The sequence below is a fragment of the Fukomys damarensis genome, unplaced genomic scaffold, assembly GCF_012274545.1.
Source record: "Fukomys damarensis isolate Sample0158 unplaced genomic scaffold, DMR_v1.0_HiC HiC_scaffold_73698, whole genome shotgun sequence".
Taxonomy (NCBI): Eukaryota; Metazoa; Chordata; class Mammalia; order Rodentia; family Bathyergidae; genus Fukomys; species Fukomys damarensis.
This window is the reverse complement of record NW_022974610.1, coordinates 1-13123: the sequence shown is the minus strand read 5'-3', so window position 1 is coordinate 13123 and position 13123 is coordinate 1. Positions and strand designations below refer to the sequence as shown.

General features: G+C 47.7%; 1 long non-coding RNA gene across 1 annotated transcript; it reads left to right on the top strand.

Annotated features, from left to right (window-relative positions):
• The first annotated feature begins 1307 nt into the window (after window positions 1-1307).
• LOC117284999 lies at window positions 1308-7443 on the top strand. Its single transcript, XR_004516002.1, has 3 exons — window positions 1308-1456; window positions 4986-5126; window positions 7311-7443. It is a non-coding gene; the product is annotated as an uncharacterized LOC117284999 (long non-coding RNA).
• The last annotated feature ends 5680 nt before the right edge of the window (window positions 7444-13123 follow it).

Below are 13123 nucleotides of genomic sequence, written 5' to 3'. Positions count from 1 at the left end.
GACAGTCTCCATGCTGTCGCCAATAGACCCTCACCATATCCACGGAGCAGACAGTCGTGATGGCTGTCTCATTGGCCAGCTAAGTAGTGCCGAAAGTTTATGACATGCAGAAAGGTATGAGTCATGACTCTCCCAGCTGTTAATGGATTCTAGTCATTCTGTGAGCGGAAGCTAAGATGAAATGCAGGCTCACTGAGGCTTGATTGGGCACTGCAACCTTCTGCCATTTGATGTCTAGGCCAAGGGCTTTCTTATTTACTTCCTAGGCCCTGGCCCTGTGTTCAGCAGGAGCAGGTAGGGACCAGGGCGCTTTGACTGTGTATCCCAGTGATCCGCATGGTAGCCATGAGAAGCTGCTGCATGGAGGGTATAGACTTGCTGCGTGCTGACCACTACTCGACAGATGTCTGTGTGACTTGTCCTTGAGGGCAGCGTTTTTCCATGCATACGATCCTTAAAACATCCACAAGGAGGCACCAAGGAACAGGGCAAGAGCACAGTTAGCCTACAAGTCCTCAGGAGACTGCTTGCTGCATAGCTGGGAGAGTGATGACATTTGGAAGGCATTGCTGACCACACCTTGAGCAGACTGCTTACATGTAACTAGGCAGGGCAGGTTCAGCCTGGGCCTAAAGATGGACTGAGATCAGGCGAATGCTGCACAGTAGGAGTGAGGGCTCACAGTGCTCTTCACATGTTCTCAGTGTTCTGTGAGACTCAAAAGAGAGGGAATTCAGGCTCACTCCCAAGACTCTCTCCTGGATCTTAGTGTGCTGTTTGCTATCTGTGGCAAGGTGGGAGGACTGCATGGCTAGGCCCTGCTCATTTCCCCACCAGTTGTAATCTGAAGGGACGGCCGGCTGATGAACTGATGAACCATTCCATTTCAGGTGGTTGGCCTCAAGCTGGGGTTCGTTTGAGCCCATCGCAGCATCAGTGAAACAAAAAAGGTCGGCAGGAGGCAACCATGGATGTCCTGCGGCTCATCTCTCGGCTGGCTGGCTAGAGGCTGTAGTGCTTCACGCACAATGGTATGAGCAAGGGTTCCATGAGCTCCTGAAGCATGCTAGGGCTTTTGACAGAGGCAGGAAGGGTGAAGGAAGACTGAGATAGCAGAAACCCGTGAGTCACCTGGGGGCCTTTTGCCTACTGAGTCCCTGGGGGTCTCAATGAATGGCAATGCCTTGCTCACTTTTCAACTGGGTTTTGTCCTGAGCGATGTTGTCTCTCTGATTCTATAACCATTCCTTTTCAGAGGGCTGTATGTAGGCTGTGGAGAGCAGGAGTGCCCGGCCTGACCATTGTTCGTACAGATTCTCCCTGATGGAGCCTAGCCTGACAGTGACCTCACATCATGCCAGCCTGCAGCTCAACTTCACTCTGCAAGGAGAATGACTCCAGGTGGTTCGCACAATGCGTCGAAGAGGAACTGAATGTTATACTGGATGCCAGCCATGTGAGTGCATGTTTCATAGTGGCCAAATGTACCTCAACTGTCCTGTGCTCGAAATCCAGGGACCTGGCCATCTCACACTGTGAGGAGGAGCTCCTCAAGTTGTTCATGCCTGCAGTTCGTTAGCAGTGGGACATGTCTGCCATTCTAGATAGAACCCAATGCTTCTAATCTTTGGTTCAGGGAGGAGGGGAGGTTCAATGCAAGGCTCTCCAATGACCTTCGTGGCCCTGGCTCATGGCTGTGGCAAGTTGCAGCTCAGAGCGTATTATTCCATGATTCTGCAGACCTCTGCAGTATTGTTTCTGGGAGTGGGTGTGCCCTGAATGCAGAACCAATCTGAAAGTTTTATGGATGAAAGTCACACCTGTGTAAACTTGTGGTGTGTCTCACTGATCTTCTCAAGCAGGATGCTTTTCCTCTGGCTTGAGGACAGTCTCCCTGTTGTGGGCAATAAACCCTCACCATATCCACCGAGCAGACAGTCGTGAGGGCTGTCTCACTGGCTAGCTAAGTAGTGCCCAAAGTTTATGACATGCAGAAAGGTATGAGTCACAACTCTCGCAGCTGTTCAGTGGTTATAGTCATTCTGTGAGAGACAGCTAAGATGGCATGCAGGCTCACTGCATCTTGATTGGACACTCCAACCTTCTGCCATTTAATGTCTCAGCCAAGGGCCTTCTTATTTCCTTCCTAGGCCCTGGCCTTGTGTTCACCGGGAGCAGGTAGGGACCAGGGTGCGTTTACTGTGTATCCCAGTGGTCCGCTTTGTACCCTTGTGCAGCAGTTGCATGGAGGGTATAGACTTGCTGTGTGCTGACCACTACTTTGACAGACCTCTGTGTGACTTGTCCTTGAGGCCAGCACTTTTCCATGCCAATGATCCTTAAATCATCCACCAGGTGGCGCCTAGGACCAAGGCAAGAGCACAGTTGGCCTACAAGTCCTCAGAAGACTGCTTGCTGCATAGCTGGCAGAGTGATGACTTTTGGACGGCATTGCTGACCACACCTTGAGCAGTCCACTTACTTGAAACTAGGAAGGGCAAGTTCAGCCTGGACCTAAAAATGGACTGAAGGTCTGGTGAATGCCATACAGTAGGAGTGAGGGCTCCCAGTGCTCTTCACAGGTTCTCCGTGTTCTATGCAAGTCAAAAGAGGGGGAATTCAGGCTCACTGATAGACTCTGTCCTGGATCTTGGTGTGTTATTTGCTATCTGTGGCAAGGTGGGTGGACTGCACGGCTAGTCCCTGCTCATTTCCCCACCAGTTGTAATCTGAAGGGACGGCAGGGTGATGAACTCATGGACCATCCCATTGCAGGTGGTTGGCCTCAAGCTGGGGTTCGTTTGAGCCCATGGCAGCATCAGTGACACCCAAAAGTTCGGCAGGAGGCATCCATGGATGTCCTGTGGGTCATCTCTCAGCTGGCTGGCTAGAGACTGTAGTGCTTCACCCACAATGGTATGAGCGAGGGCTCCATGAGGTCCTCAATCATGCTAGGGCTTTTGAGGGAGGCAGGGAGGGTGAAGGAAGACTGAGATATCAGAAACCCGTGGGTCACCTGGGGGCGTTTTGCCTACTGAGTCCCTGGGGGTCTCAATGAATGGCAATGCCCTGCTCACTTTTCAACGGAGTTCTGTCCCGAGTGATGTTTTCTCTGTGATTCTATAAGCATTCCTTTTCAGAGGTCTGTATGCAGGCTGTGGAGAGCAGGAGTGCCAGGCCTGACTGTTGTTTGTCCAGACTCTCCCTGATGGACCCTAGCCTGACAGTGACCTTATATCATACCAGCCGGCAGCTCAACATCGCTCTGCAAGGAGAACGACACCAGGTGGTTCTCACAATGCATCCAAGATGCACAGAATGTTACACTGGATAACAGCCATGTGAGTGCAGGTTTCATAGTGGCAAAATGTACCTCAACTATCCTGTGCTCGAAATCCAGGGGCCTGGCAGTCTCACACTGTGACGAGGAGCTCCTCAAGTTGCTCATGGCTGCAGTAGTTAGGAGTGGGACATGTCGGCCATTTTATGTAGATCCCAATGATTCAAATCATTGATTCGGGGAGGAGGGGAGGTTCAATGCAAGGCTCTCCAACTAACTTCATGGCCCTGGCTCATGGCTGTGGCAAGTTCCGGCTCAGTACCTATTGTTCCATGACTCTCCAGACCTCTGCAGTATTGTTTCTGGGAGTGGGTGTGCCCTAAATTCAGAACCATTATGATAGTTTTATGTATGAAACTCACACCTGTGTAAACTTGGGCTGTGTAAGGAAAGATCATGTTGGGCTCAGCCTGGGATCTCATTGTGTTGGAGATGCCTTCAGTTCTTCCAGGTGTGCTCCCCTGTCCTGGAATGTGCAGTGAAATCTCGGAACACAACTCCAGTCACTTGTGTGAGGGTTGTGGTCTTTGTGCCATGGCTAGAAAATAGGACTGTGCTGCTAGTTGCAGGCTTGTGTGATGTGAAGGCATAAGCAAGATGCAGCCGGAGCCATTGAGCTTTATTGAAGCTCCAACTTTGGAGAAGGTCCGTCTGCAAGTTCTGTAACCAACCTGAGCAGAACACTATTTCCCACGTGAGGGACCCACCCCACAGGTAGCCTTGTCTTGCTCAGGTGGCCCTGCTTCCCTAGTGGGTGGTTGTACGTCCCAACCTGAATAGTCACTTGCCCAAGAGAAACATCCACATGTCTTCTCATGTGGGTGTTCTGGGAATTTTTATTTCATCGTGGTTATTGGTGCATTTTAGGTATAATGTACAGTGACATTCATTGTTGGCATCTCGTAACTTTACATGTCAGGTCTTGGTTTTCCTTTTTGACCCGTGTCCCTTCTATCCCTTCACTCTCTACTACCCTCCTTATTTAAAAGTTTTTAATTACCATTTTCTCATTTTCTCCTATTTTTTTCTTCCCCTTATTACCATTTGCCTCCACTTCCCCCTCCCCTACACCTGAAGCCAGATTCTTCCTATTTGACATTGTCATTGATTTCATCAGCATCTAATGCACTATTGTAGTTTATTCACACCAGAGAAACTATTCAGTCTTTACACATGTTTGACTTATTTGTTTCCCTTTTGAGGATATCATATTCAGACACATATAGCAGTGATAGCCCAGGCAGTCTATGTTACTTGTGTTAAATCCACCCATTGAGCCAAGGCCATTCTTCTGTTAAATTGGGCTTCCCATCTCGCTGTCCTCCTGAGATGGATGCGCCTGAAATTTTGAGGGAGTAAATACACATTGAGCATATCTTGAGAGGCCTAAGATTACAGTCAATGAGGCAAATTTGGAAGCCTGAGATATAAATTCTGTTTTCTCAGAGGCTGGTAGAGTATCAAAGTGCACTGTGAGTGTCAGATCCACGACAGTGCTCAGCTGTCATAATTTCAGGCAGTTGGCAGGTTGGATCATTTCCATGGTTCCCGGGGAGAGCTGGATTGTGGTAACCATGGAGACTAATGGGAACCATGGAGACAGCAGTAGAAGGCTAACGCCTCAGTCTCATTCCCTTCCATTTAGGCCTGTCTTCTGGCTCTTGTTGAATGATGCAAGTGAGAGGATTTTCTGAGGACACTGAGGAATTTTGACTCTCATTTCTGGTGGCCTGGGGTACAGAGCCTCAACGACCTTCCTGAACAGATCCCAGAAGTCAGCCAGCACGTGAGTGAACACTCTGCCTTTCACTTTTTGTATCATTTCAAGAAACATCCAGTCACAGTAGCAGCCAATGTGACTTTGTGCACGGTTTTCAATTACAGCTCAGTTTGACTGAACTAGTTCACAGGATTATCGGACTGTCATCACACTCCATCTCCAAACTTTCTGGCCCCCCTTCTAAAGAGGCAACTCTGTGACCTCAAAGACCCTCGCAAGTATCCTTAGTGACACTGGGAAAATTTTGATCCCAATAGTTTCTGTTGTTGACAATCCAAAGATGGCAGGAATGGCATCCTATGGGACCAGTCCTTGTCTGCCCAGGGTGTCCTTCACTCTGGAGAAAAATGTTCCTTCTCAGTCCCTGTTTAAGCCCGTGACACCGGCCAATGCTTCCTACGGTTCAATATCTTGGGTAGACTTTTTCTATAGTCTCTGAAACAGTGCTCCTTTTCCTCCCTCCCACTTCTCAGGGATGCCCCTTCCTGGGTACCTATATTTCCCCTAGTCACGAAGCTCACACTGTGGGCTCTGTCCATTCCTTAGATCTCTCTTCCAAATTCCCCAGATGTTTCCTAAGTGACAGCATGGTATTCACTCTTGCAATCCCACTGTGGTGGCCCGTGTGCCCACTCAGCCACTGCGGGAACAGGTGCCCAAGAAACTCTCATTCTTTCCTCACATCCACAAGTCCCTATGACCCTGGCTGCCTCCTTTTCACATCCCCTCTCCTCATTTTCCTGCTTCTTCCTTACATGGCATTCCACAGTACTATACTTCACCTCCCATGCCTCCCATTTCATGGCTGGCCATTCCACAGAAGATGACAACCATCAATTACCAATGTTGAAATGAATGGTGGATTTAGCCAAATTGGGAATCCTGTGCCTCATCGTTCTTCCACGTGTTTTGGAAAACGCAGTTTAAATGGCAGTGGAAGGAAAGAACGTGTTGGGATCTGCCTGGGATCTAATTGTGTTTGAGATGCCTTCAGTTGTTCCAGGTGTGTTCCTCTGCCCTGGAGTGTGTAGTGAAATCTCGATACACATGTCCAGGCACTTGTCTGAGGGTTGTGTTCTTGTGCCATGGCTAGAAAATAGGACTGTGCTGTTAGTTGGAGGCTTGTGCGATGTGAAGGCATAAGCGAGATGCAGCCGCGGCCATTGGGCTTTATTGAAGCTCCAACTTTGGAGGAGGTCCGTCCGCAAGTTCTGTAACCAAACTGAGCAGGACACTATTTCCCGCGTGAGTGACCCACCCCAGAGGTAGCCTTGTCTTCCTCAGGTGGCCCTGCTGCCCCAATAGGTGGTTGTAGGTCCCAACCTGAATGGTCACTTGCCCAAGAGCAACAGCCACATGCGTTTGCATGTTGGTGTTCTGGGAATTTTTTTTTCATCGATTTTATCAGTGCACTTTAGGTATAATGTACAGGTACATTCATTGTTGGCATCTCGTAACTTTACATGTCAGGTTTGCTTTTACTTTTTGACCCATGTCCTTTCTGTCCCTTCACTCTCTACAACCCTCCTTATTTACAGTTTTTTTTAATTTCCATTTTCTCATTTCCTCCTATTTTTTCCTTCCCCTTATTACCTTTCGCCTACACTTCCCCCTCTCCTACACCTGAAGACCTTTTCTTCCTATTTCACATTGTCAAAGATTTCATTAGGATCTTATGCACTATTATAGTTTATTCACACCAGAGAAACTATTCGGTATTTACACATGTTTGACTTATTTGTTTCCCTTTTGAGGATATCATATTCAGACACATATAGCAGTGATAGCCCAGGCAGTCTATGTTACTTGTGTTAAATCCACCCATTGAGCCAAGGCCATTCTTCTATTAAATTGGGCTTCCCATCTCGCTGTCCTCCTGAGGTGGATGCACCTGAAATTTTGAGGGAGTAAATACACATTGAGCATATTTTGAGAGGCCTAAGATTACAGTCAATGAGGCAAAATCGGAAGGCTGAGAAATAAATTCAATTTTCTCAGAGGCTGGCAGAGAATCAAAGTGCACTGTGAGGGTCAGGTCCATGACAGTGCTCAGCTGTCATAATGCCAGGAAGTTGGCAGATCAGATCATATCCATGGTTCCCGGGGAGAGGTGGATTGTGGTAACCTTGGAGACTATTGAGAAAGATAGAGACAGCAGTAGAACGCTCATTCTCATTCCCATCCATTTAGGCCTGTATTCTGGCTCCTGTTGAAAGATGCAAGTGAGAGGAGTTTCTGAGGACACTGAGGAATTGTGACTCTCAGTCCTCGTGTCTTGGGGTACAGGGCCTCAACAACCCTCCTGAACAGATCCCAGAAGTCAGCCAGCAGGTGAGTGGACACTCTGCCTTGCACTTTTTTTATCGTTTCAAGAGAGATCCAGTCACAGTCTCAACCAATGTGGCTTTGTCTGCGGTTTTCCATTCCAGCACAGTTTCACTGAGCTAATTCACAGGATTATCGGACTGTCATCACCCTCCATCTCCAGGCTTTGTGGCCCTCCTTCTAAAGGGGCAGATCTGTGATCTAAAAGAGCCTCGGGAGTCTCCTTAGTGAGACTGGGAAAATTTTGATCCCAATGGTTTCTGTTGTTGACAATCCAAAGATGGCAGGAATGGCAACCTATGGGACCAGTCCTTGTCTTCCTAGGGTGTCCTTCACTCTGGAGAAAAATATTCCTTCTCAGGCCCTGTTTCAGCCGGTGACACTGTGCAATACTGGCTATGGACCAATATCTTTGGTAGACTTTTCTGTAGTTTTAGAAACAGTGCACATTTTCTTCCCTCCCACTTGTCAGGGATGCCCCTTCCTGGGTCCCTATATTTCCCCTTGTCACGACACTCACACTGTGGGCTCCGTTCAGTCCTTGGATCTGTTTTTCAAATTCCCAGTCTCTTTCTTAAGTGACAGCATTGTATTCCCTCCTGCAATCGCACTGTGATGGCCCTTGTGCTCTGTTAGCCACCTGAGAAACAGGTGCGCATGAAACTCTCATTGTTTCCTCACATCCACAAGTCCCTATTGCCCTGGCTTCCTCCTTTTCACATCCGCTGTCCCCATTTTCCTGTTTCTTCCTTACATGGCAATCCACAATACTATATTTTACCTCCCATGCCTCCCATTTCCTGGCTGACCATTCCACAGAAGATGACATGCATCAAGTACCAATGTTGAAATGAAAGGTGGAATTGGCCAAATTGGGAATCCTGTGCCTCACCGTTCTTCAACGTGTTTTGGAAGAGCAGTTTAAATGACAGTGTAGGAAAGAACGTTTTGGGCTCAGCCTGGGATCTAATTGTGTTTGAGATGCCTTCAGTTGTTCCAGGTGTGCTCCCCTGCCCTGGAATGTGTAGTGAAATCTCGGAACACACCACCAGTCACTTGTGTGAAGGTTGTGTTCTTGTGCCATGGCTAGAAAATAGGACTGTGCTCCTAGTTGGAATCTAGAAAATAGGACTGTGCTCCTAGTTGGAGGCTTGTGTGATGTGAAGGCATAAGTGAGATGCAACCAAGGCCATTGGGCTTTATTGAAGCTCCAACTTTGGAGAAGGTCCGTCCGCAAGTCCTGTAACCAACCTGAGCAGGACACTATTTCCCATGTGAGGGACCCACCCCACAGGTAGCCTTGTCTTCCTCAGGTGGCCCTGCTTCCCCAGTGGGTGATTGTTGGTCCCAACCTGAATGGTCACTTGCCCAAGGAAACAGCCACGTGTCTTAGCATGTTGGTGTTCTTGGAATTTTTTTTCATGGAGTTTATTGGTGCATTTTACCTGTCATGTACTGTTACATTCATTGTGGGCATGTCGTACCTTTACATGTCTCGTGTTGGTTCTCATTTTTTCCCCGTGTCCCTGCCCTCACTTCACTCTCTACCATCCTCCTTATTTACATTTTTTTTATTTCTTTTTTCTCATTTTCTCCTATTTTTTCCTTCCCTTTATTACCTTTCGCCTACACTTCCCCCTCCTCTCCACCTGAAGACCTTTTCTTCCTATTTCATATTGCCATTGATTTCATTAGGATCTTATCCACTTTTATAGTTTATTTTCCTTCCCCTTATTACCTTTCGCCTACACTTCCCCCTCCTCTCCACCTGAAGACCTTTTCTTTCTATTTCATATTGTCATTGATTTCATTAGGATCATACCCACTTTTATAGTTTCTTCACACCAGAGAAACTATTCGGTATTTACACATGTCTGACATATATGTTTCACTTTTTAGGATATGATATTCAGACACATATCACAGTGATTGCCCAGACAGTCTATGTTACTTCTTTTTAATCCACCCATTGAGCCAAGGCCATTCTTCTGTTAAATTGATCTTGCCATCTCGATGTCCTCCTGATGTGGATGTGACTGAAATTTTGTGGGAGAAAATACATATGGAGCATATATTGAGAGGCCTATGATTACAGTCGATGAGGCAAATTTGGAAGGGTGAGATATAAATTCAGTTTTCTCTGAGGCTGGTAGAGTATCAAAGTGCACTGTGAGGGTCAGGTACATGACAGTTCTCATAATGCCAGTAAGTTGGCAGCTCGGTTCGTTTCCCATGGTTGCCAGTAAGCACTGGATTGTGGTAACCATGGAGACTGCAGCAGAAAGGCTTGGCCCCGATATTCAGTCTCACCATTTGGGCAGATGTTCTGGTTCCTGTGCAAACATGCATGAGAGAGGAAGCCCTGAGGACACAGTGAGAATTTGAATCTCTCACTCCTGTGTACTGAGGGTGGATGGCATACCATGTTTTATGTGGAGGTCTTCTATTTCTGGAAAGAAATTCTCAGTGACATTAAGTGTACCTCTCTCACCAGTTTTCCGGTACAACTCAGCTTTATGTAGAGTGTTCTTTTCTCTTTGCTATGCTCATCACCATTCATCACCAGTCTTTCTCAGCTCCCTGTCACATTTGAACCTCTGTAGCCTGGAATGGCAAGCTGAGGCTTCTTCCCGTTCCCTGGCACTGTGAACACTTTAGTCCTGTCTGTTGCTTGTGTTCTCCATCTAATGTCCCCAGGCAGGGCAGCATACAGGACGGTTCCTTGACTGTGTGATGTCCCTCACTCTATGGAAAGATGGCTTCCTTTGTCCCAGTTGCAGCAGTTATCCCAGGCCTGTGCCTTCTTAATGTTGGTTCAGTTCTTCTGAGGCTCTGCTACACAACTTCTTTCCACCCTTCTTCATCTTGTGGACTGCCCCTTCCTGGTTTCCCTTTTTCCCCTAGCCTACTTGGCAGCATTTCGGCCTAACTCCATTTCACTTATCGCGCTCCCAGGTTTCCAGCCCCTTGAACACATTAGAGCCTCCTGTTCTTTCCTAAGAGGCAACTGCTGAGGACACTGTAAAAACACAGCCACTGGAGGACCAGGTTCCCATCTGACGATCTGGCTTTCTTCACAATCTTAGAGACCTTATAGCCCTGGCTGCCTTTTAGTCACCTCATCCTCCCACATGTCTCTATTTCCCTCTTTCATGGCTGCCCTGACTACTTCGGTTCCACTCCCAGTTGTCCAATCTTCTCTCTTTTGGGAACGTGTGTGATTTCAACACTCAAATGACATGGATTTGACCTTTGTCCTCAACCACCTTGGGGATTGTGCATCTCATCATTCTGCAACATGCTTTGGAAGTGTTCTGTTCCACAGCATTTCAAGACTAGAACATTGTGGTTCAGTCCATGACATAATTGTTTATGAGGTGAATTCAACTACTGCTGTTGCTATGTCCTGGCCTGTACTTTGTTCTGGACTTTCAGGATGCATCTCTCCTTATTTCTTGGATAGGCTTCTTCTTTCTGCAAAGACTTGGAAGTAGGCCTATGCTGGGATTTGGGATCCTCTGAGACATGCTGAATTATGGCCAACCCAGCCAGGCCCTTTGATCTTTTGGGCAGCTCTGTCTGTTCCCAAAGTCCTGGTCCAGATCCTGGCCCACCTCAGCTGAGCAGGCCACATTCTCCCAGGTGGAGGAACCAGCCGTCACAATGCCCTGCCTTCGTAATGTGGCCCTTCCTCCAAGAAGAGTGGTTTGAGCCCCAAGGAGAAGGGCCTTTTGCCCTGAGTTAAACAGCAAAAGGTCCTAGGGTGCTGAGATTCAGGGGACTTTCATAAGGGAAACTCAAGCATTTGGGTGTTTCATCTGCTCATCCTGTCTTTGAGCCAGGGCCGTGGTTTTGTGAAAATTGTGCTGCTCTGTAGATCTCCCATGGAGCAGGTTGTGACCTGGATATGTGAGGGAGGAAAATTGAAATGAGAGGTGTGGGATCAGAGTCGTGGAGGTGGATTTCAATAGCCCATTTCTCAATACAATATTACCGGAGACTGGCAGAGAGTGAGAGTGCACAATGTGGGCCCGTGCCAACCCAGAAGTAGGCTGTGATAATGCTGCAGAGTTGGCAGCTGAGATGAGTGGTCATGGGGTTGGGGGAGGGTTCATAGTGGGAACCATGGAGACAGCAGCACAAAGCTAAGGCCTGAGTCTTACGCCCATCCATTTAAGCCTGTCTCCTGGCTCCTGGTCAACGATGCAAGTATGAGGAGGTGCTGAGGACACTGAGGAATTTTGACTCTCAGTCCTGTTGGCCTGGGGTAGAGGGCCTCAACCACCTTCCTGAACAGATCCCAGAAGTCAGCCAGCAGGTGAGGTCGACACTCTGTCTTTCACATTTTCATATCATTTTAAGAGAGATTGAGTAGCAGTAGCAGCCAGCGTTCATTTGTCTGTGGTTTTCAGTTACAGCACAGTTTTACCTAGGTATTTCAAAGGACCATACGACTGTCATCACACTCCATCTCCAGAATTTCAAGCCATACCTCGAAGTAAGAAGTTCTGTGTCCTGAATCAGCCTCCTCAGTCTCCACAGTGGCACAGTGAACACTTTTCTTCCCTCAAATTCTTGGGTTCACACTCCAAAGATGGCATAACTGGCTTCCTAGGAGACTATGCCTTGTCTGCCTGGTTTTTCTTTCGCTCTGGAAAAAAATACTCTTCCTTAGGCCCTCTTGCAGTCCTTCACAGAGTCTTGTGCTTCTTAATGTCCAGTAACTTGGCTAGAGTTTTCTACAGTTTCTGAAAGAGTACTCCTTTTCTTGCCTCCCACTTCTCAGAGATTCCCCCTCCTGGTTGCCTACTTTTTCCCTAGCCATCAAGCTCAGACTGTGGGCTCCCTCCATTCCTCGGTCTCTCTTCTAAATTCCCAGTCCTTTTGCTACGTGAAAGCATTTTGTTCGCTCCTACATGCCCACTGTGGAGTACCTTGTGCCCACTCAGCCACTGCAAGAACAGGTGCCCATTGAACTCTCATTTTTTTCCTCACATCCACAAGTCCCTATTGCCCATGCTACCTCCTATTCACATCCAGCATCCTCATTTTCTTGCTTTTTCCTTACATGGCTTTGCACAGTTTTATACATCACCTCCCTTGTCTCCTATTTCCTGCCTGTCCATTAGACAGAGGAAGACAGGCATCAGATACCACAGTTTAAATGATAGTTGGACTTAGCCAAATTGGCAATCCTGTGCTGCATCCTTCTCCAACGTGTTATGCAAGCACAGTGGAAAATGGCATTCCAAGAAAAGAAAGTGTTGGACTCACTCTAGGATCTAATTGTGTTTGAGATTCCTTCAGTTGTCCCAGGTATGCTCCCCTATCCTGCACGTTGCAGTGACTTCACAGTACACATCAGCACTAACTTTTTGGAAGTGTTGTCTATGGGTGGAATGGGAGGAAAATAGGACTGTGCTGCTACTTGGATGCTTCTTTGATGCATAGGTGTAAGGGGGACCCAGCCATGGGCTGGGCTTTATTGCAGCTCCATCTTTTGAGAAGATCGTTCAGCAGGTCCTATAACCAAAGTGAGCAGGACACTTTTGGTCAAGTGTGGGACCCAGCCCACAGGTAGCCTTGTTTTTCTCAGGTGGCCCTGCTTCCCCTAAGAGTGGTTGTAGGGCCCAACATGAACAGTCATTTGTCCCAAGTGAAACAGTCATGCATCTGAG